General features: G+C 40.0%; 1 pseudogene across 1 annotated transcript in view; it reads left to right on the forward strand.

Moving 5' to 3' along the window:
* LOC311121245 (noelin-3-like) overlaps positions 1-3923 on the forward strand; it is a 47272-nt pseudogene extending 43349 nt beyond the window's left edge. Inside the window, exon 8 of the transcript in view lies at positions 3246-3923. The product of the transcript in view is annotated as a noelin-3-like (transcript). The remainder of the gene's footprint in view (positions 1-3245) is intronic.
* The last annotated feature ends 11566 nt before the right edge of the window (positions 3924-15489 follow it).

A 15489-nucleotide genomic window follows, 5' to 3' on the forward strand; every position in this document is an offset into this window, starting at 1 on the left:
TATAAGGCCTTGTGAAGTGGTTTATATATTAGATTTACAAGGCCTTGTGAAGTGGTTCATATATTAGATTTATAAGTCCTTGTGAAGTGGTTTATATATTAGATTTACAAGGCCTTGTGAAGTGGTTCATATAAAGTGCTTCCAGAAAGTCTTAACACCCCTTTACTTTTTCCACATTTTGTTGTGTTACAAAGTGGGATTCAAATGGATTTCATTTGTAATTTTTTGTCAACAATCTACACAAAATACTCTGTAATGTCAAACTGGAAGAAAAATTCTAACATGTCAATACTTGTTAGAATCTCTTTTGGCTGTGATTTCTGGGTAAGTCTCTTATAGCTTTGCACACCTGGGTTGTACATTATTTGCTCATTTTTCTTCAAGCTCTGTCATGTTGGTTGTTGACCAAACGTTGGTGTTTTTTTTTACCCAATAAATTACTGAGAGTTTATGCATAGAATGTGTGACTCTCTTTATTTGTTTTTAGACCATTGACAGACAGCCATTTTCAAGTCTTGCCATACATTTTCAAGCCGATTTAAGTCAAAACTGTAACTAGGCCACTCAAGAACATTCAATGTCATCTTGTCAAGCAACTCCAGTGTATATTTGCCCTCATGTTTTAGGTTATTGTCCTGCTGAAAGGTGAATTTATCTCCCAGTGTCTGGTGGAAAGCAGAATGAACCAGGTTTTCCTCTAGGATTCTGCCTGTGCTTAGCTCTATTCCGTTTCTTTTTATCCTGAACAACTCCCTAGTCCTTGCTAATGACAAGCATACCCATAACATGATGCAGCCACCACCATGCCTGAAAATATGAGGAGTGGTACTCAGTGATGTGTGGTGTTGGATTTGCGCCAAACATAACGCTTTATATTCATGGCAGAAAGTTAATTTATTTGCCCCATTTTGTGCAGTATTACTTTAGTGCCTTTTTGCAAACAGGATACATGTTTCGGAATATTTCTATTATGTACAGGCTTCCTTCTTTTCACTCTGTCATTTAGGTTAGTATTGTGGAGTAACTACGATGTCGTTGATCCCATCCTCAGTTATCTCACAGCCATTAAACTCTGTAACTGTTTTAAAATCACCATTGGCCTCATGGTGAAATCCCTGAACGGTTAGGAAGGACGCCTGTATTTTTGTAGTGACTGGGTGTATTCATACACCATTCAAGGTGTAATTAATAACTTCACCATGCTCAAAGGGATATTCAATGTCTGCTTTTCTTTTTTTTATGTACAGTGCCGTGAAAAAGTATTTGCCCCCTATATTTTTGCATGTTTTTGATACTGAATGTTATCAGATCTTCAACCAAAACCTAATATTAGATAAAGGGAACCTGAGTTTACAAATAATTAAATAAATAAAATACTTTTTTTGTTAACAAAGTTATGCAACAGTTAATTGCCCCGTTATACTCAATAACTGGTTGTGCCACCTTTAGCTGCAATGACTCCAACCAAATGCTTCCTGTAGTTGTTGATCAGTCTCTCACGTCGCTGTGGAGGAATTTTGGCCCACTCTTGCATGCAGAACTGCTTTAACTCAGCGACATTTGTGGGTTTTCAAGCATGAACTGCTCGTTTCAAGTCCTGCCACAACATCTCAATTGGGATTAGGTCTGGACTTTGACTTGGCCATTCCAAAACTTCAAATATGTTGCTTTTCAACCATTTTCATGTAGACTTGATTGTGTGTTTTGGATCATTGTCTTGCTGCATGACCCAGCTGTGCTTTAGCTTCAGCTCACAGACGGATGTCCTGACATTCTCCTGTAGAATTATCTGATACAGAGCAGAATTCATGGTTCCTTCTATTAAGGCATGTCGTCCAGGTCCTGAGGCAGCAAAGCATCCCCAAACCATCACACCACCACCACCATGCTTGACCTTTGGTGTGAGGTTCTTTCTGTGGAATGCAATGTTTGGTTTTCGCCAGGCATATTGGGACCCACCTCGTCTAAAAAGTTGACTCAAATTTGCCAAAAAGCACCTGGATGCACCTGGATGATCATCAAGACTTTTGGAAGAATGTTCTATAGACAGATGAGTCAAAGTATAACTTTTTGGATGACATGGGTCCCATTATGCCTGACGAAAACCAAACACTGCATTGGCCTAGTCAAAGAATGGCCTAGTCAAAGTCCAGACCTAATCCCAATTGAGATGTTGTGGCAGGACTTGAAACAAGCAGTTTATGCTTGAAAACCCACAAATGTTAAAGCAGTTCTGCATGGAAGAGTGGGCCAAAATTCCTCCACAGCGAAGTGAGAGACTGATCAACAACTACAGGAAGCATTTGGTTGGAGTCATTGCAGCTAAAGGTGGCACAACCAGTTATTGAGTGCAAGGGGGCAATTACATTTTCACACAGGGGCCTTGGGTGTACGTAATTGTTGTGTTATTTGTTCACTCAGGTTCCCTTTATCTAACATTCGGTTTTGGTTGAAGATCTGATAACATTCAGTCCAAAAAATATGCAAAAGCAGAGAACATTTGAAAGGGGGCAAACACTTTTTCACAGCCACCTATCTACCAATCAGTGCCCTTCTTTCCAAGGCATTGGAAAACCTCCCTGGTCTTTGTAGTTTAATCTGTGTTTGAAATTCACTGCTCTACTGGGGGACCTTACAGATAATTGTATGTGTGGGGTACAGAGACGAGGTAGTCAATACATCATGTTAAGCACTATTATTGCACACAGAGGTAGTCCATGCAATGTGACTTATTATGGACATTTCTCCTCCTTACTTATTGACGCTTGCCATGACAAAAGGGTTGAATACTTATTGACTCAAGACATTTCAGCTTTTCATTTTTTTATTAATTTGTAAACATTTCTAAAAACGTAATTCCACTTTGACATTATGGGGTATTGTCTGTAGATCAGTGATACAAAATCTCAATTTAATCAATTTCAAATTCAGGCTGTAACACAACACAATGTGGAAAAAGTAAAGGGGTGTGAATGCTTTCTGAAGGCACTGTATTAGATTTAGAAGGCCTTGTGAAGTGGTTTATATATTATATTCATAAGGCCTTGTGAAGTGGTTCATGTATTAGATTTATAAGGCCTTGTGAAGTGGTTCATATATATTCATCAGGGAGATGGAGAAAAAAAGTTACCTTTTCGTAAAGATATTTTAATGTACGTTGCATGGTAACTCAGTCAGTGTTCAGTCTAATACGTATCAGCTTGTGGTTTCCACTAATTCCTGCTATTTATCTTTCTTTGATATAGGTCTGGTACATGGACAGCTACACCAACAGTAAGATCGTACGTGAGTACAAGACCATGGACGACTTTGTAGCTAATGTGGTGTCTCGAACCTACAACCTCCCATTTAAATGGGAGGGAACCGGCCACGTGGTGTACAATGGATCCCTCTACTACAACAAGTACCAGAGCAACATCATCGTGAAGTACAGTTTTGAGACGGGTCGGGTGCTGGCTCAGCGGGCTCTGGAGTACGCCGGCTTCCACAACACCTACCCTTACTCCTGGGGAGGATACTCCGACATCGATGTCATGGCCGACGAACTGGGCATGTGGGTGGTGTACGCAACCAATCAGAACGCGGGAAATTTCGTCATCGCCCAGATGGACCCGGACACCCTGGAAGTCCAGAAGACGTGGAACACGGAATATTCCAAACGGAACGCGGGGGAATCCTTTATGATCTGCGGAACTCTCTACATCACCAACTCTCACCTGACGGGTGCCAAGGTCTACTACTCATACTCCACCAAGACCTCCAGCTATGAGTACACAGACATCCCCTTCCACAACCAGTACTTCCACATCTCCATGCTGGACTACAACGCCAGGGAGAGGGCGCTCTATGGCTGGAACAATGGACACCAGGTGCTGTTCAATGTCACTCTGTTCCACGTCATCAAAACCCAAGACGACTCCTAGAGGACAAAGGAGAACAAATGTCAGATGTCCTCATATGGACACCGTACGAATGACAACAACAACTCTCAAAAGACAAAAGCACCATCATTTGTGATATAAAAAAAGGGACCTTGTTGCTTACTGTCTTGTTCATGTTTTCCTCTCATCCCCCCCTAAAGTCAACTGCTCTGTCATTACATTGCGGGCGGCAGGTAGCTTAGTGGTTAAGAGCGTTGTGCCAGTAACCGAAAGGTCGCTGGTTCTAATCCCCGAGCCGACTAGGTGGAAAAATCTGTCGATGTGCCCTTGAGCAAGGCACTTAACCCTAATTGCTCCTGTAAGTTGCTCTGGATAAGAGCGTCTGCTAAATGACTGTAAATGTAATTGCCATTACTTGAAGAAATTGCCTTTTTGTATTTTCTGGGCCAGAACACTTGAGGTGACTTGAACACGGACAGAATGTCATTGATTCTATTCATCTTCTTCTTCTTCTTACAGGACTTTACTGTACGGCCTTTATATACTGCTGTCTTATGGTTCCGTGTCAGCGTCAGGCTCTTGATAGATTTGTGCATGAATGTCCGACATTTTGTCTGCTGTAATTTACGATGATACAGTATATCTGCTATGTTTCTGTTCTCACAGTGTTGTGTAGTGACGTCTATTTAAAGTATTTAAACCTGGGAGGTTGAAGGTCACCCTCTTCAGAGTATTTGCTGCCACGTTACGAAGCGAAATGGACAGTCTTATTATGGAAAACATTGCAGTAACAATTGTACGTCTCTATGTGAGAGTTAAGTAAATATTTTTTTCTAAAATACTGTATCATAAGAGCGTATCAGTTTTTATTTGTACATGTTTAAAGGCCTTACATGCTTTACTCTTATAGAAACTGACCAATCCTTGTTATGAAAATGCTGCATCTTGATAAGTATTGTACCTGTTTTCTGCCTGCGTCTTGATATAAACTGAATGTACTAAACATTAAGAACACCTGCTCTTTCCATGACATAAACTGACCAGGTGAATCCAGGTGAAAGCTATGATCCCTTATTGATGTCACTTGTTAAATCCACTTCAATCAGTGTGTAGATGAAGGGGAGGAGACAGGTAAAACAATATTTTTAAGCCTTGAGACAATTGAGACATGGATTGTGTATGTGTGCCATTCAGATGGTGAATGGACAAGTCAAAAAATGTAAGTGCCTTTGAACGGGGTATGGTATTAGGTGCCAGGCGCACCGGTTTGTGTCAAGAACTGCAACGCTTCTGGGTTTGTCGTGCTCAGCAGTTTTCTGTGTGTATCAAGAATGGTCCACCACCCAAAGGACATCCAGACAACTTGACACAACTGTGGGAAGCATTGGAGTAAACAAGGACCAGCATCCCTGTAGAACGTTTCGACACCTTGTAGAGTCCATGCCCCGAGGATGTTCTGAGGGCAAGGGGGGGGAGTTTGCAACTCAATATATTCACACAACAAATTGTTGTTGTAACATTCAACATGTTCTGTCTGCATCTTGATATATATTCTACCTGTAGTCAGTCTGCATCTTGATATATATTCCACCTGTAGTCTGTCTGCATCTTGATATATATTCTACTTGTAGTCTGTCTGCATCTTGATATCTATTCTACCTGTAGTTCTGTCTGCATCTTGATATTTATTCTACCTGTAGTCTGTCTGCATCTTGATATATATTCTACCTGTAGTCTGTCTGCATCTTGATATATATTCTACCTGTAGTTCTGTCTGCATCTTGATATATATTCTACCTGTAGTCTGTCTGCATCTTGATATCTATTCTACCTGTAGTCTGTCTGCATCTTATATATTCTACCTGTAGTCTGTCTGCATCTTGATATCTATTCTACCTGTAGTCTGTCTGCATCTTGATATCTATTCTACCTGTAGTCTGTCTGCATCTTGATATATATTCAACCTGTAGTTCTGTCTGCATCTTGATATCTATTCTACGTGTAGTTCTATCTGCATCTTGATATCTATTCTACCTGTAGTCTGTCAGCATCTTATCTATTCTACCTGTAGTCTGTCTGCATCTTGATATCTATTCTACCTGTAGTCTGTCTGCATCTTGATATCTATTCTACCTGTAGTCTGTCTGCATCTTGATATCTATTCTACCTGTAGTCTGTCGGCATCTTGATATCTATTCTACCTGTAGTCTGTCTGCATCTTATCTATTCTACCTGTAGTCTGTCTGCATCTTGATATCTATTCTACCTGTAGTTCTATCTGCATCTTGATATCTATTCTACCTGTAGTCTGTCTGCATCTTGATATCTTTTCTACCTGTAGTCTGTCTGCATCTTGATATATATTCTACCTGTAGTTTGTCTGCATCTTGATATCTATTCCTCCTGTAGTCTGTCTGCATCTTGATATCTATTCTACCTGTAGTCTGTCTGCATCTTATCTATTCTACCTGTAGTCTGTCTGCATCTTGGTATCTATTCTACATGTAGGCTGTCTGCATCTTATATATTATACCTGTAGTCTGTCTGCATCTTGATATATATTCTACGTGTAGTTCTATCTGCATCTTGATATCTATTCTACCTGTAGTCTGTCTGCATCTTGATATCTATTCTACCTATAGTCTGTCTGCATCTTGATATCTATTCTACCTGTAGTTCTGTCTGCATCTTATCTATTCTACCTGTAGTCTGTCTGCATCTTGATATCTATTCTACCTGTAGTCTGTCTGCATCTTGATATCTATTCTACCTGTAGTCTGTCTGCATCTTATCTATTCTACCTGTAGTCTGTCTGCATCTTGATATCTATTCTACCTGTAGTCTGTCTGCATCTTATATATTATACCTGTAGTCTGTCTGCATCTTGATATATATTCTACCTATAGTCTGTCTGCATCTTGATAATTATTCTACCTGTAGTCTGTCTGCATCTTGATATATATTCTACCTGTAGTTTGTCTGCATCTTGATATATATTCTACCTGCAGTTCTGTCTGCATCTTATCTATTCTACCTGTAGTCTGTCTGCATCTTGATATCTATTCTACCTGTAGTCTGTCTGCATCTTGATATCTATTCTACCTGTAGTTCTGTCTGCATCTTGATATCTATTCTACCTGTAGTCTGTCTGCATCTTGATATCTATTTTACCTGTAGTTCTGTCTGCATCTTATCTATTCTACCTGTAGTCTGTCTGCATCTTGATATCTATTCTACCTGTAGTCTGTCTGCATCTTATCTATTCTACCTGTAGTCTGTCTGCATCTTGATATCTATTCTACCTGTAGTCTGTCTGCATCTTATATATTATACCTGTAGTCTGTCTGCATCTTGATATATATTCTACCTATAGTCTGTCTGCATCTTGATAACTATTCTACCTGTAGTCTGTCTGCATCTTGATATATATTCTACCTGTAGTTTGTCTGCATCTTGATATCTATTCTACCTGTAGTCTGTCTGCATCTTGATATCTATTTTACCTGTAGTTCTGTCTGCATCTTATCTATTCTACCTGTAGTCTGTCTGCATCTTGATATCTATTCTACCTGTAGTCTGTCTGCATCTTATCTATTCTACCTGTAGTCTGTCTGCATCTTGATATCTATTCTACCTGTAGTCTGTCTGCATCTTATATATTATACCTGTAGTCTGTCTGCATCTTGATATATATTATACCTATAGTCTGTCTGCATCTTGATAACTATTCTACCTGTAGTCTGTCTGCATCTTGATATATATTCTACCTGTAGTTTGTCTGCATCTTGATATCTATTCCACTTGTAGTCTGTCTGCATCTTGATATCTATTCAACCTGTAGTCTGTCTGCATCTTATATATTATACCTGTAGTCTGTCTGCATCTTGATATATATTCTACCTGTAGTCTGTCTGCATCTTGATATATATTCCACCTGTAGTCTGTCTGCATCTACCTGTAGTCTGTCTGCATCGTGGTCCTCTGTAGCTCAGCTGGTAGAGCACGGCGCTTGTAACGCCAAGGTAGTGGGTTCGATCCCCGGGACCAACCATACACAAAAAATGTATGCACGCATGACTGTAAGTCGCTTTGGATAAAAGTGTCTGCTAAATGGCATATTATTATTATTATTATATATATATTCTACCTGTAGTATGCCTGCATCTTGATATTTATTCTACCTGTAGTCTGTCTGTATCTTGATATATATTCTACCTGTATTTCTGTCTGCATCTTGATATATATTCTACCTGTAGTCTGTCTGCATCTTGATATATATTCTACCTGTAGTCTGTCTGCATCTTATCTATTCTACCTGTAGTCTGTCTGCATCTTGATATCTATTCTACCTGTAGTTCTGTCTGCATCTTGATATATATTCTACCTGTAGTTCTGTCTGCATCTTGATATCTATTCTACCTGTAGTTCTGTCTGCATCTTGATATATATTCTACCTGTAGTCTGTCTGCATCTTGATATATATTCTACCTATAGTCTGTCTGCATCTTGATATCTATTCTACCTGTAGTTCTGTCTGCATCTTGATATCTATTCTACGTGTAGTTCTGTCTGCATCTTATCTATTCTACCTGTAGTCTGTCTGCATCTTGATATCTATTCTACCTGTAGTCTGTCTGCATCTTGATATCTATTCTACCTGTAGTCTGTCTGCATCTTGATATCTATTCTACGTGTAGTTCTATCTGCATCTTGATATCTATTCTACCTGTAGTTCTGTCTGCATCTTGATATCTATTCTACCTGTAGTTCTGTCTGCATCTTATCTATTCTACCTGTAGTCTGTCTGCATCTTGATATCTATTCTACCTGTAGTTCTGTCTGCATCTTGATATATATTCTACCTGTAGTTCTGTCTGCATCTTGATATCTATTCTACCTGTAGTTCTGTCTGCATCTTGATATATATTCTACCTGTAGTCTGTCTGCATCTTGATATATATTCTACCTATAGTCTGTCTGCATCTTGATATCTATTCTACCTGTAGTCTGTCTGCATCTTGATATCTATTCTACCTGTAGTCTGTCTGCATCTTGATATCTATTCTACCTATAGTCTGTCTGCATCTTGATATCTATTTTACCTGTAGTCTGTCTGCATCTTGATATCTATTCTACCTGTAGTCTGTCTGCATCTTGATATATATTCTACCTGTAGTTCTGTCTGCATCTTGACATCTATTCTACCTGTAGTCTGTCTGCATCTTGATATCTATTCTACCTGTAGTCTGTCTGCATCTTGATATCTATTCTACCTGTAGTCTGTCTGCATCTTGATATCTATTCTACCTATAGTCTGTCTGCATCTTGATATCTATTTTACCTGTAGTCTGTCTGCATCTTGATATCTATTCTACCTGTAGTCTGTCTGCATCTTGATATCTATTCTACCTGTAGTTCTGTCTGCATCTTGATATCTATTCTACCTGTAGTCTGTCTGCATCTTGATATCTATTCTACCTATAGTCTGTCTGCATCTTGATATATATTCTACCTGTAGTCTGTCTGCATCTTATCTAGTCTACCTGTAGTCTGTCTGCATCTTGATATCTATTCTACCTGTAGTCTGTCTGCATCTTGATATCTATTCTACCTGTAGTTCTGTCTGCATCTTGATATATATTCTACCTGTAGTCTGTCTGCATCTTGATATCTATTCTACCTATAGTCTGTCTGCATCTTGATATCTATTCTACCTGTAGTCTGTCTGCATCTTGATATCTATTCTACGTGTAGTTTTATCTGCATCTTGATATCTATTCTACCTGTAGTTCTGTCTGCATCTTGATATCTATTCTACCTGTAGTTCTGTCTGCATCTTATCTATTCGACCTGTAGTCTGTCTGCATCTTGATATCTATTCTACCTGTAGTCTGTCTGCATCTTGATATCTATTCTACCTGTAGTTCTGTCTGCATCTTGATATATATTCTACCTGTAGTTCTGTCTGCATCTTATCTATTCTACCTGTAGTCTGTCTGCATCTTGATATCTATTCTACCTGTAGTCTGTCTGCATCTTGATATCTATTCTACCTGTAGTTCTGTCTGCATCTTGATATCTATTCTACCTGTAGTCTGTCTGCATCTTGATATCTATTTTACCTGTATTTCTGTCTGCATCTTATCTATTCTACCTGTAGTCTGTCTGCATCTTGATATCTATTCTACCTGTAGTCTGTCTGCATCTTATCTATTCTACCTGTAGTCTGTCTGCATCTTGATATCTATTCTACCTGTAGTCTGTCTGCATCTTATATATTATACCTGTAGTCTGTCTGCATCTTGATATATATTCTACCTATAGTCTGTCTGCATCTTGATAACTATTCTACCTGTAGTCTGTCTGCATCTTGATATATATTCTACCTGTAGTTTGTCTGCATCTTGATATCTATTCTACCTGTAGTCTGTCTGCATCTTGATATCTATTCTACCTGTAGTCTGTCTGCATCTTATATATTATACCTGTAGTCTGTCTGCATCTTGATATATATTCTACCTGTAGTCTGTCTACATCTTGATATATATTCCACCTGTAGTCTGTCTGCATCTACCTGTAGTCTGTCTGCATCGTGGTCCTCTGTAGCTCAGCTGGTAGAGCACAGCGCTTGTAACGCCAAGGTAGTGGGTTCGATCCCCGGGACCACCCATACACAAAAAATGTATGCACGCATGACTGTAAGTCGCTTTGGATAAAAGTGTCTGCTAAATGGCTTATTATTATTATATATATATTCTACCTGTAGTATGCCTGCATCTTGATATTTATTCTACCTGTAGTCTGTCTGTATCTTGATATATATTCTACCTGTAGTTCTGTCTGCATCTTGATATATATTCTACCTGTAGTCTGTCTGCATCTTGATATATATTCTACCTGTAGTCTGTCTGCATCTTATCTATTCTACCTGTAGTCTGTCTGCATCTTGATATCTATTCTACCTGTAGTTCTGTCTGCATCTTGATATATATTCTACCTGTAGTTCTGTCTGCATCTTGATATCTATTCTACCTGTAGTTCTGTCTGCATCTTGATATATATTCTACCTGTAGTCTGTCTGCATCTTGATATATATTCTACCTATAGTCTGTCTGCATCTTGATATCTATTCTACCTGTAGTCTGTCTGCATCTTGATATCTATTCTACCTGTAGTCTGTCTGCATCTTGATATCTATTCTACCTATAGTCTGTCTGCATCTTGATATATATTTTACCTGTAGTCTGTCTGCATCTTGATATCTATTCTACCTGTAGTCTGTCTGCATCTTGATATATATATTCTACCTGTAGTTCTGTCTGCATCTTGATATCTATTCTACCTGTAGTCTGTCTGCATCTTGATATCTATTCTACCTGTAGTCTGTCTTCATCTTGATATCTATTCTACCTGTAGTCTGTCTGCATCTTGATATCTATTCTACCTGTAGTCTGTCTGCATCTTGATATCTATTCTACCTGTAGTTCTGTCTGCATCTTGATATCTATTCTACCTGTAGTCTGTCTGCATCTTGATATCTATTCTACCTATAGTTCTGTCTGCATCTTGATATATATTCTACCTGTAGTCTGTCTGCATCTTGATATCTATTCTACCTGTAGTCTGTCTGCATCTTGATATATATTCTACCTGTAGTTCTGTCTGCATCTTGATATCTATTCTACCTGTAGTCTGTCTGCATCTTGATATCTATTCTACCTGTAGTCTGTCTTCATCTTGATATCTATTCTACCTGTAGTCTGTCTGCATCTTGGTATATATTCTACCTGTAGTCTGTCTGCATCTTATCTAGTCTACCTGTAGTCTGTCTGCATCTTGATATCTATTCTACCTGTAGTTCTGTCTGCATCTTGATATCTATTCTACCTGTAGTTCTGTCTGCATCTTGATATATATTCTACCTGTAGTCTGTCTGCATCTTGATATCTATTCTACCTGTAGTTCTGTCTGCATCTTGATATATATTCTACCTGTAGTCTGTCTGCATCTTGATATATATTCTACAGTGAGGGAAAAAAGTATTTGATCCCCTGCTGATTTTGTACGTTTGCCCACTGACAAAGACATGATCAGTCTATAATTTTAATGGTAGGTTTATTTGAACAGTGAGAGACATAATAACAACAACAAAATCCAAAAAAACACGTCATACATTTTATACATTGATTTGCATTTTAATGAGGGAAATAAGTATTTGACCCCTCTGCAAAACATGACTTAGTACTTGGTGGCAAAACCCTTGTTGGCAATCACAGAGGTCAGACGTTTCTTGTAGTTGGCCACCAGGTTTGCACACATCTCAGGAGGGATTTTGTCCCACTCCTCTTTGCAGATCTTCTCCAAGTCATTAAGGTTTCGAGCCTGATGTTTGGCAACTCGAACCTTCAACTCCCTCCATAGATTTTCTATGGGATTAAGGTCTGGAGACTGGCTAGGCCACTCCAGGACCTTAATGTGCTTCTTCTTGAGCCACTCCTTTGTTGCCTTGGCCGTGTGTTTTGGGTCATTGTCATGCTGGAATACCCATCCACGACCCATTTTCAATGCCCTGGCTGAGGGAAGGAGGTTCTCACACAAGATTTGACGGTACATGGCCCCGTCCATCGTCCCTTTGATGCTGTGAAGTTGCCCTGTCCCCTTAGCAGAAAAACACCCCCAAAGCATAATGTTTCCACCTCCATGGTTGATGGTTGGGATGGTGTTCTTGGGGTCATATGCAGCATTCCTCCTCCTCCAAACACGGCGAGTTGAGTTGATGCCAAAGAGCTCGATTTTGGTCTCATCTGACCACAACACTTTCACCCAGTTCTCCTCTGAATCATTCAGATGTTCATTGGCAAACTTGAGACGGCCCTGTATATCCCTCCTGTTATGTTGTGGGTCAATTTGACCCGTTTCCACTTTTGCGTTGTCTAAAATACTAGTTAACCACTCTTTTTCGCCATGAAATTACATGACTTTTCCTCATTTAGGGTCATGAACCTAACTGCAAAATGTGGACACACTGATGTGTTGTGGAATGTCTGTGTACATTTTGTATACAAACATGATGTTGTGGGTCATTTTGACCCGGAGGCTTTCATGTGTATATATATTTGCACAGGTGCAAAACAAAAAAGTGTCTTTGATGTATTTTGTTTTGACTGGTCCTGGTTGCACTTTTAGAATTGTGTTTGGGTTAAAAAGGGCTTTCCCAAGCTTATCCTCAGTGTGAGAGCAGCAGGTCCCTGACACAGACACTCAAAAATGAGCTCCAAAAGATTTTCAATCAATGAAGTCTTATCACAAATTCTGGACTGTGACAGTGAAAAAGAAGAAGAGGTTTCAGAGACAGAGGATATTTCAGAGATAGAGGACAATGCTGTTGATGATCCAGATTTTGTCTTCATTGAAGAGGATTCAGAGGAGGAGTCTGCCGTACCATCCCCTACATCAGATGAGAGACAGAGCATGCAACAAGCATCATCAAGAGAAGAGAAGACATGGAAGTCTAAAGATGGTCATATTGAATGGTCACCGTCACCACAACGAGGTCAAGGTAGACTCTCAGCTTCCAATGTAATAAAAATGGTTCCAGGACCTACACGATTTGCTGTCACTCGAGTCCATGACATACAATCAGCTTTTGAGCTCTTTTTACCCCAAGCAATAGAGAAGATTGTTCTGGACATGACCAACTTGGAGGGGAGCCGTGTGTTTCAAGAGAACTGGAAGCCACTGGATCGGATTGACTTGCATGCATACATTGGATTGCTCATATTAGCTGGAGTCTACCGGTCAAACGGAGAAGCAACGGCCAGCCTGTGGAATGAAGAGAATGGAAGGCCAATATTTCGGGCAACAATGTCTCTACAAGAATTCCACATAATTTCTCGGGTGATTCGCTTTGATAACCGTGATACCAGACCGGGTCGACGTGAAAGAGACAAACTAGCTGCAATCAGAGATGTATGGGATAAATGGGTGGAAATTCTACCGTTACTGTACAATCCCAGTCCTCATGTTACAGTTGATGAACGCCTTGTTCCATTCAGAGGACGTTGTCCCTTCAGACAGTATATGCCAAACAAGCCTGCAAAATATGGCATCAAAATATGGGCAGCATGTGATGCCACATCAAGCTATGCATGGAATATGCAAGTTTACACTGGGAAGCCACCCGGCGGAGTGCCTGAGAAAAACCAGGGGATGCGGGTGGTGCTGGACATGAGTGAAGGGCTGCAAGGTCATAACATCACGTGTGACAACTTCTTCACATCCTACCGCCTTGGTGTTGAACTACAGAAGAGAAAGCTGACCATGGTTGGAACAATCAGAAAAAACAAACCTGAACTTCCCAGTGAGCTTCTGAAAATGCAGGGCAGAACTGTGCATTCCTCTAAATTTGCTTTCTCTGAAAATGCAACTGTTGTTTCATACTGCCCAAAGAAGAACAAGAATGTTCTTGTAATGAGCACAATGCACAAAGATGCATCGCTGAGTGCAAGAGAGGACATCAAGCCACAAATAATACTGGACTACAATTCCACCAAAGGAGGAGTTGACAATTTGGATAAAGTCACAGCAACATATAGTTGTCAGCGCATGACTGCCCGCTGGCCTTTGGTGATTTTCTACAACATTGTGGATGTGTCTGCTTACAATGCCTATGTCCTGTGGACTGAAATCAACCAGCAATGGAATGGTGGCAAATTGTACCGACGCCGGCTTTTCCTAGAGGAGCTCGGCAAAGCTCTCATCACTCCCAAGATCCAGAGGAGAGTCCGGCCTCCTCGGTCGACAGCAGCTGCATCTGCCGTCCAGAAAATTCAAGCTGGACCATCAACACATGCCTCCAATCAACCAGAAATGGATCCAGTGGATACAGGCAGTGGCAAGAAACGGAAAAGATGCCAGCTCTGCCCCCCTCGACAAGACAGTAAAACAAGCACCACTTGTGTAGAATGCAATAAATACATCTGCAGAAAGCACACACACACATTGTGTTCAACATGTAGAGAGAAAGACTGAAGGGATAATATGGACCAATAGGGGGGGAAAAAACCTACTTGGGGAAACTGAAAAATCTTGTTTGTGAGAAAGGAAATATGTTTAACAAATAGTTCTTAAATATTGTTTAAAAAAAATAAAAAGTATTGTATTTCTTCTTTCTGAAATGTCTGATAAGACAAAATAAAGTTGTTTCTGTTTTTACTTAATTCTTTGACTGTCTTGAGTGTGTTTAAACTGTGCGGGTCAATTTGACCCGTAACATAATGGATGTCATTTTTTTCCAGCAAAGCACAAGGGATATGTGCTTTCTTGAGCAGGGGGACCTTGCGGGCGCTGCAGGATTTCAGTCCTTCACGGCGTAATGTGTTACCAATTGTTTTCTTGGTGACTATGGTCCCAGCTGCCTTGAGATCATTGACAAGATCCTCCTGTGTAGTTCTGGGCTGATTCCTCACCGTTCTCATGATCATTGCAACTCCACGAAGTAAGATCCTGCATGGAGCCCCAGGCAGAGGGAGATTGACAGTTCTTTTGTGTTTCTTCCATTTGCGTATAATTGCACCAACTGTTGTCACCTTCTCGCCAAGCTGCTTGG

The sequence above is a fragment of the Coregonus lavaretus genome (genome assembly GCF_964263955.1).
Source record: "Coregonus lavaretus genome assembly, contig: HAP1_SCAFFOLD_337, whole genome shotgun sequence".
NCBI classification, from domain to species: domain Eukaryota; kingdom Metazoa; phylum Chordata; class Actinopteri; order Salmoniformes; family Salmonidae; genus Coregonus; species Coregonus lavaretus.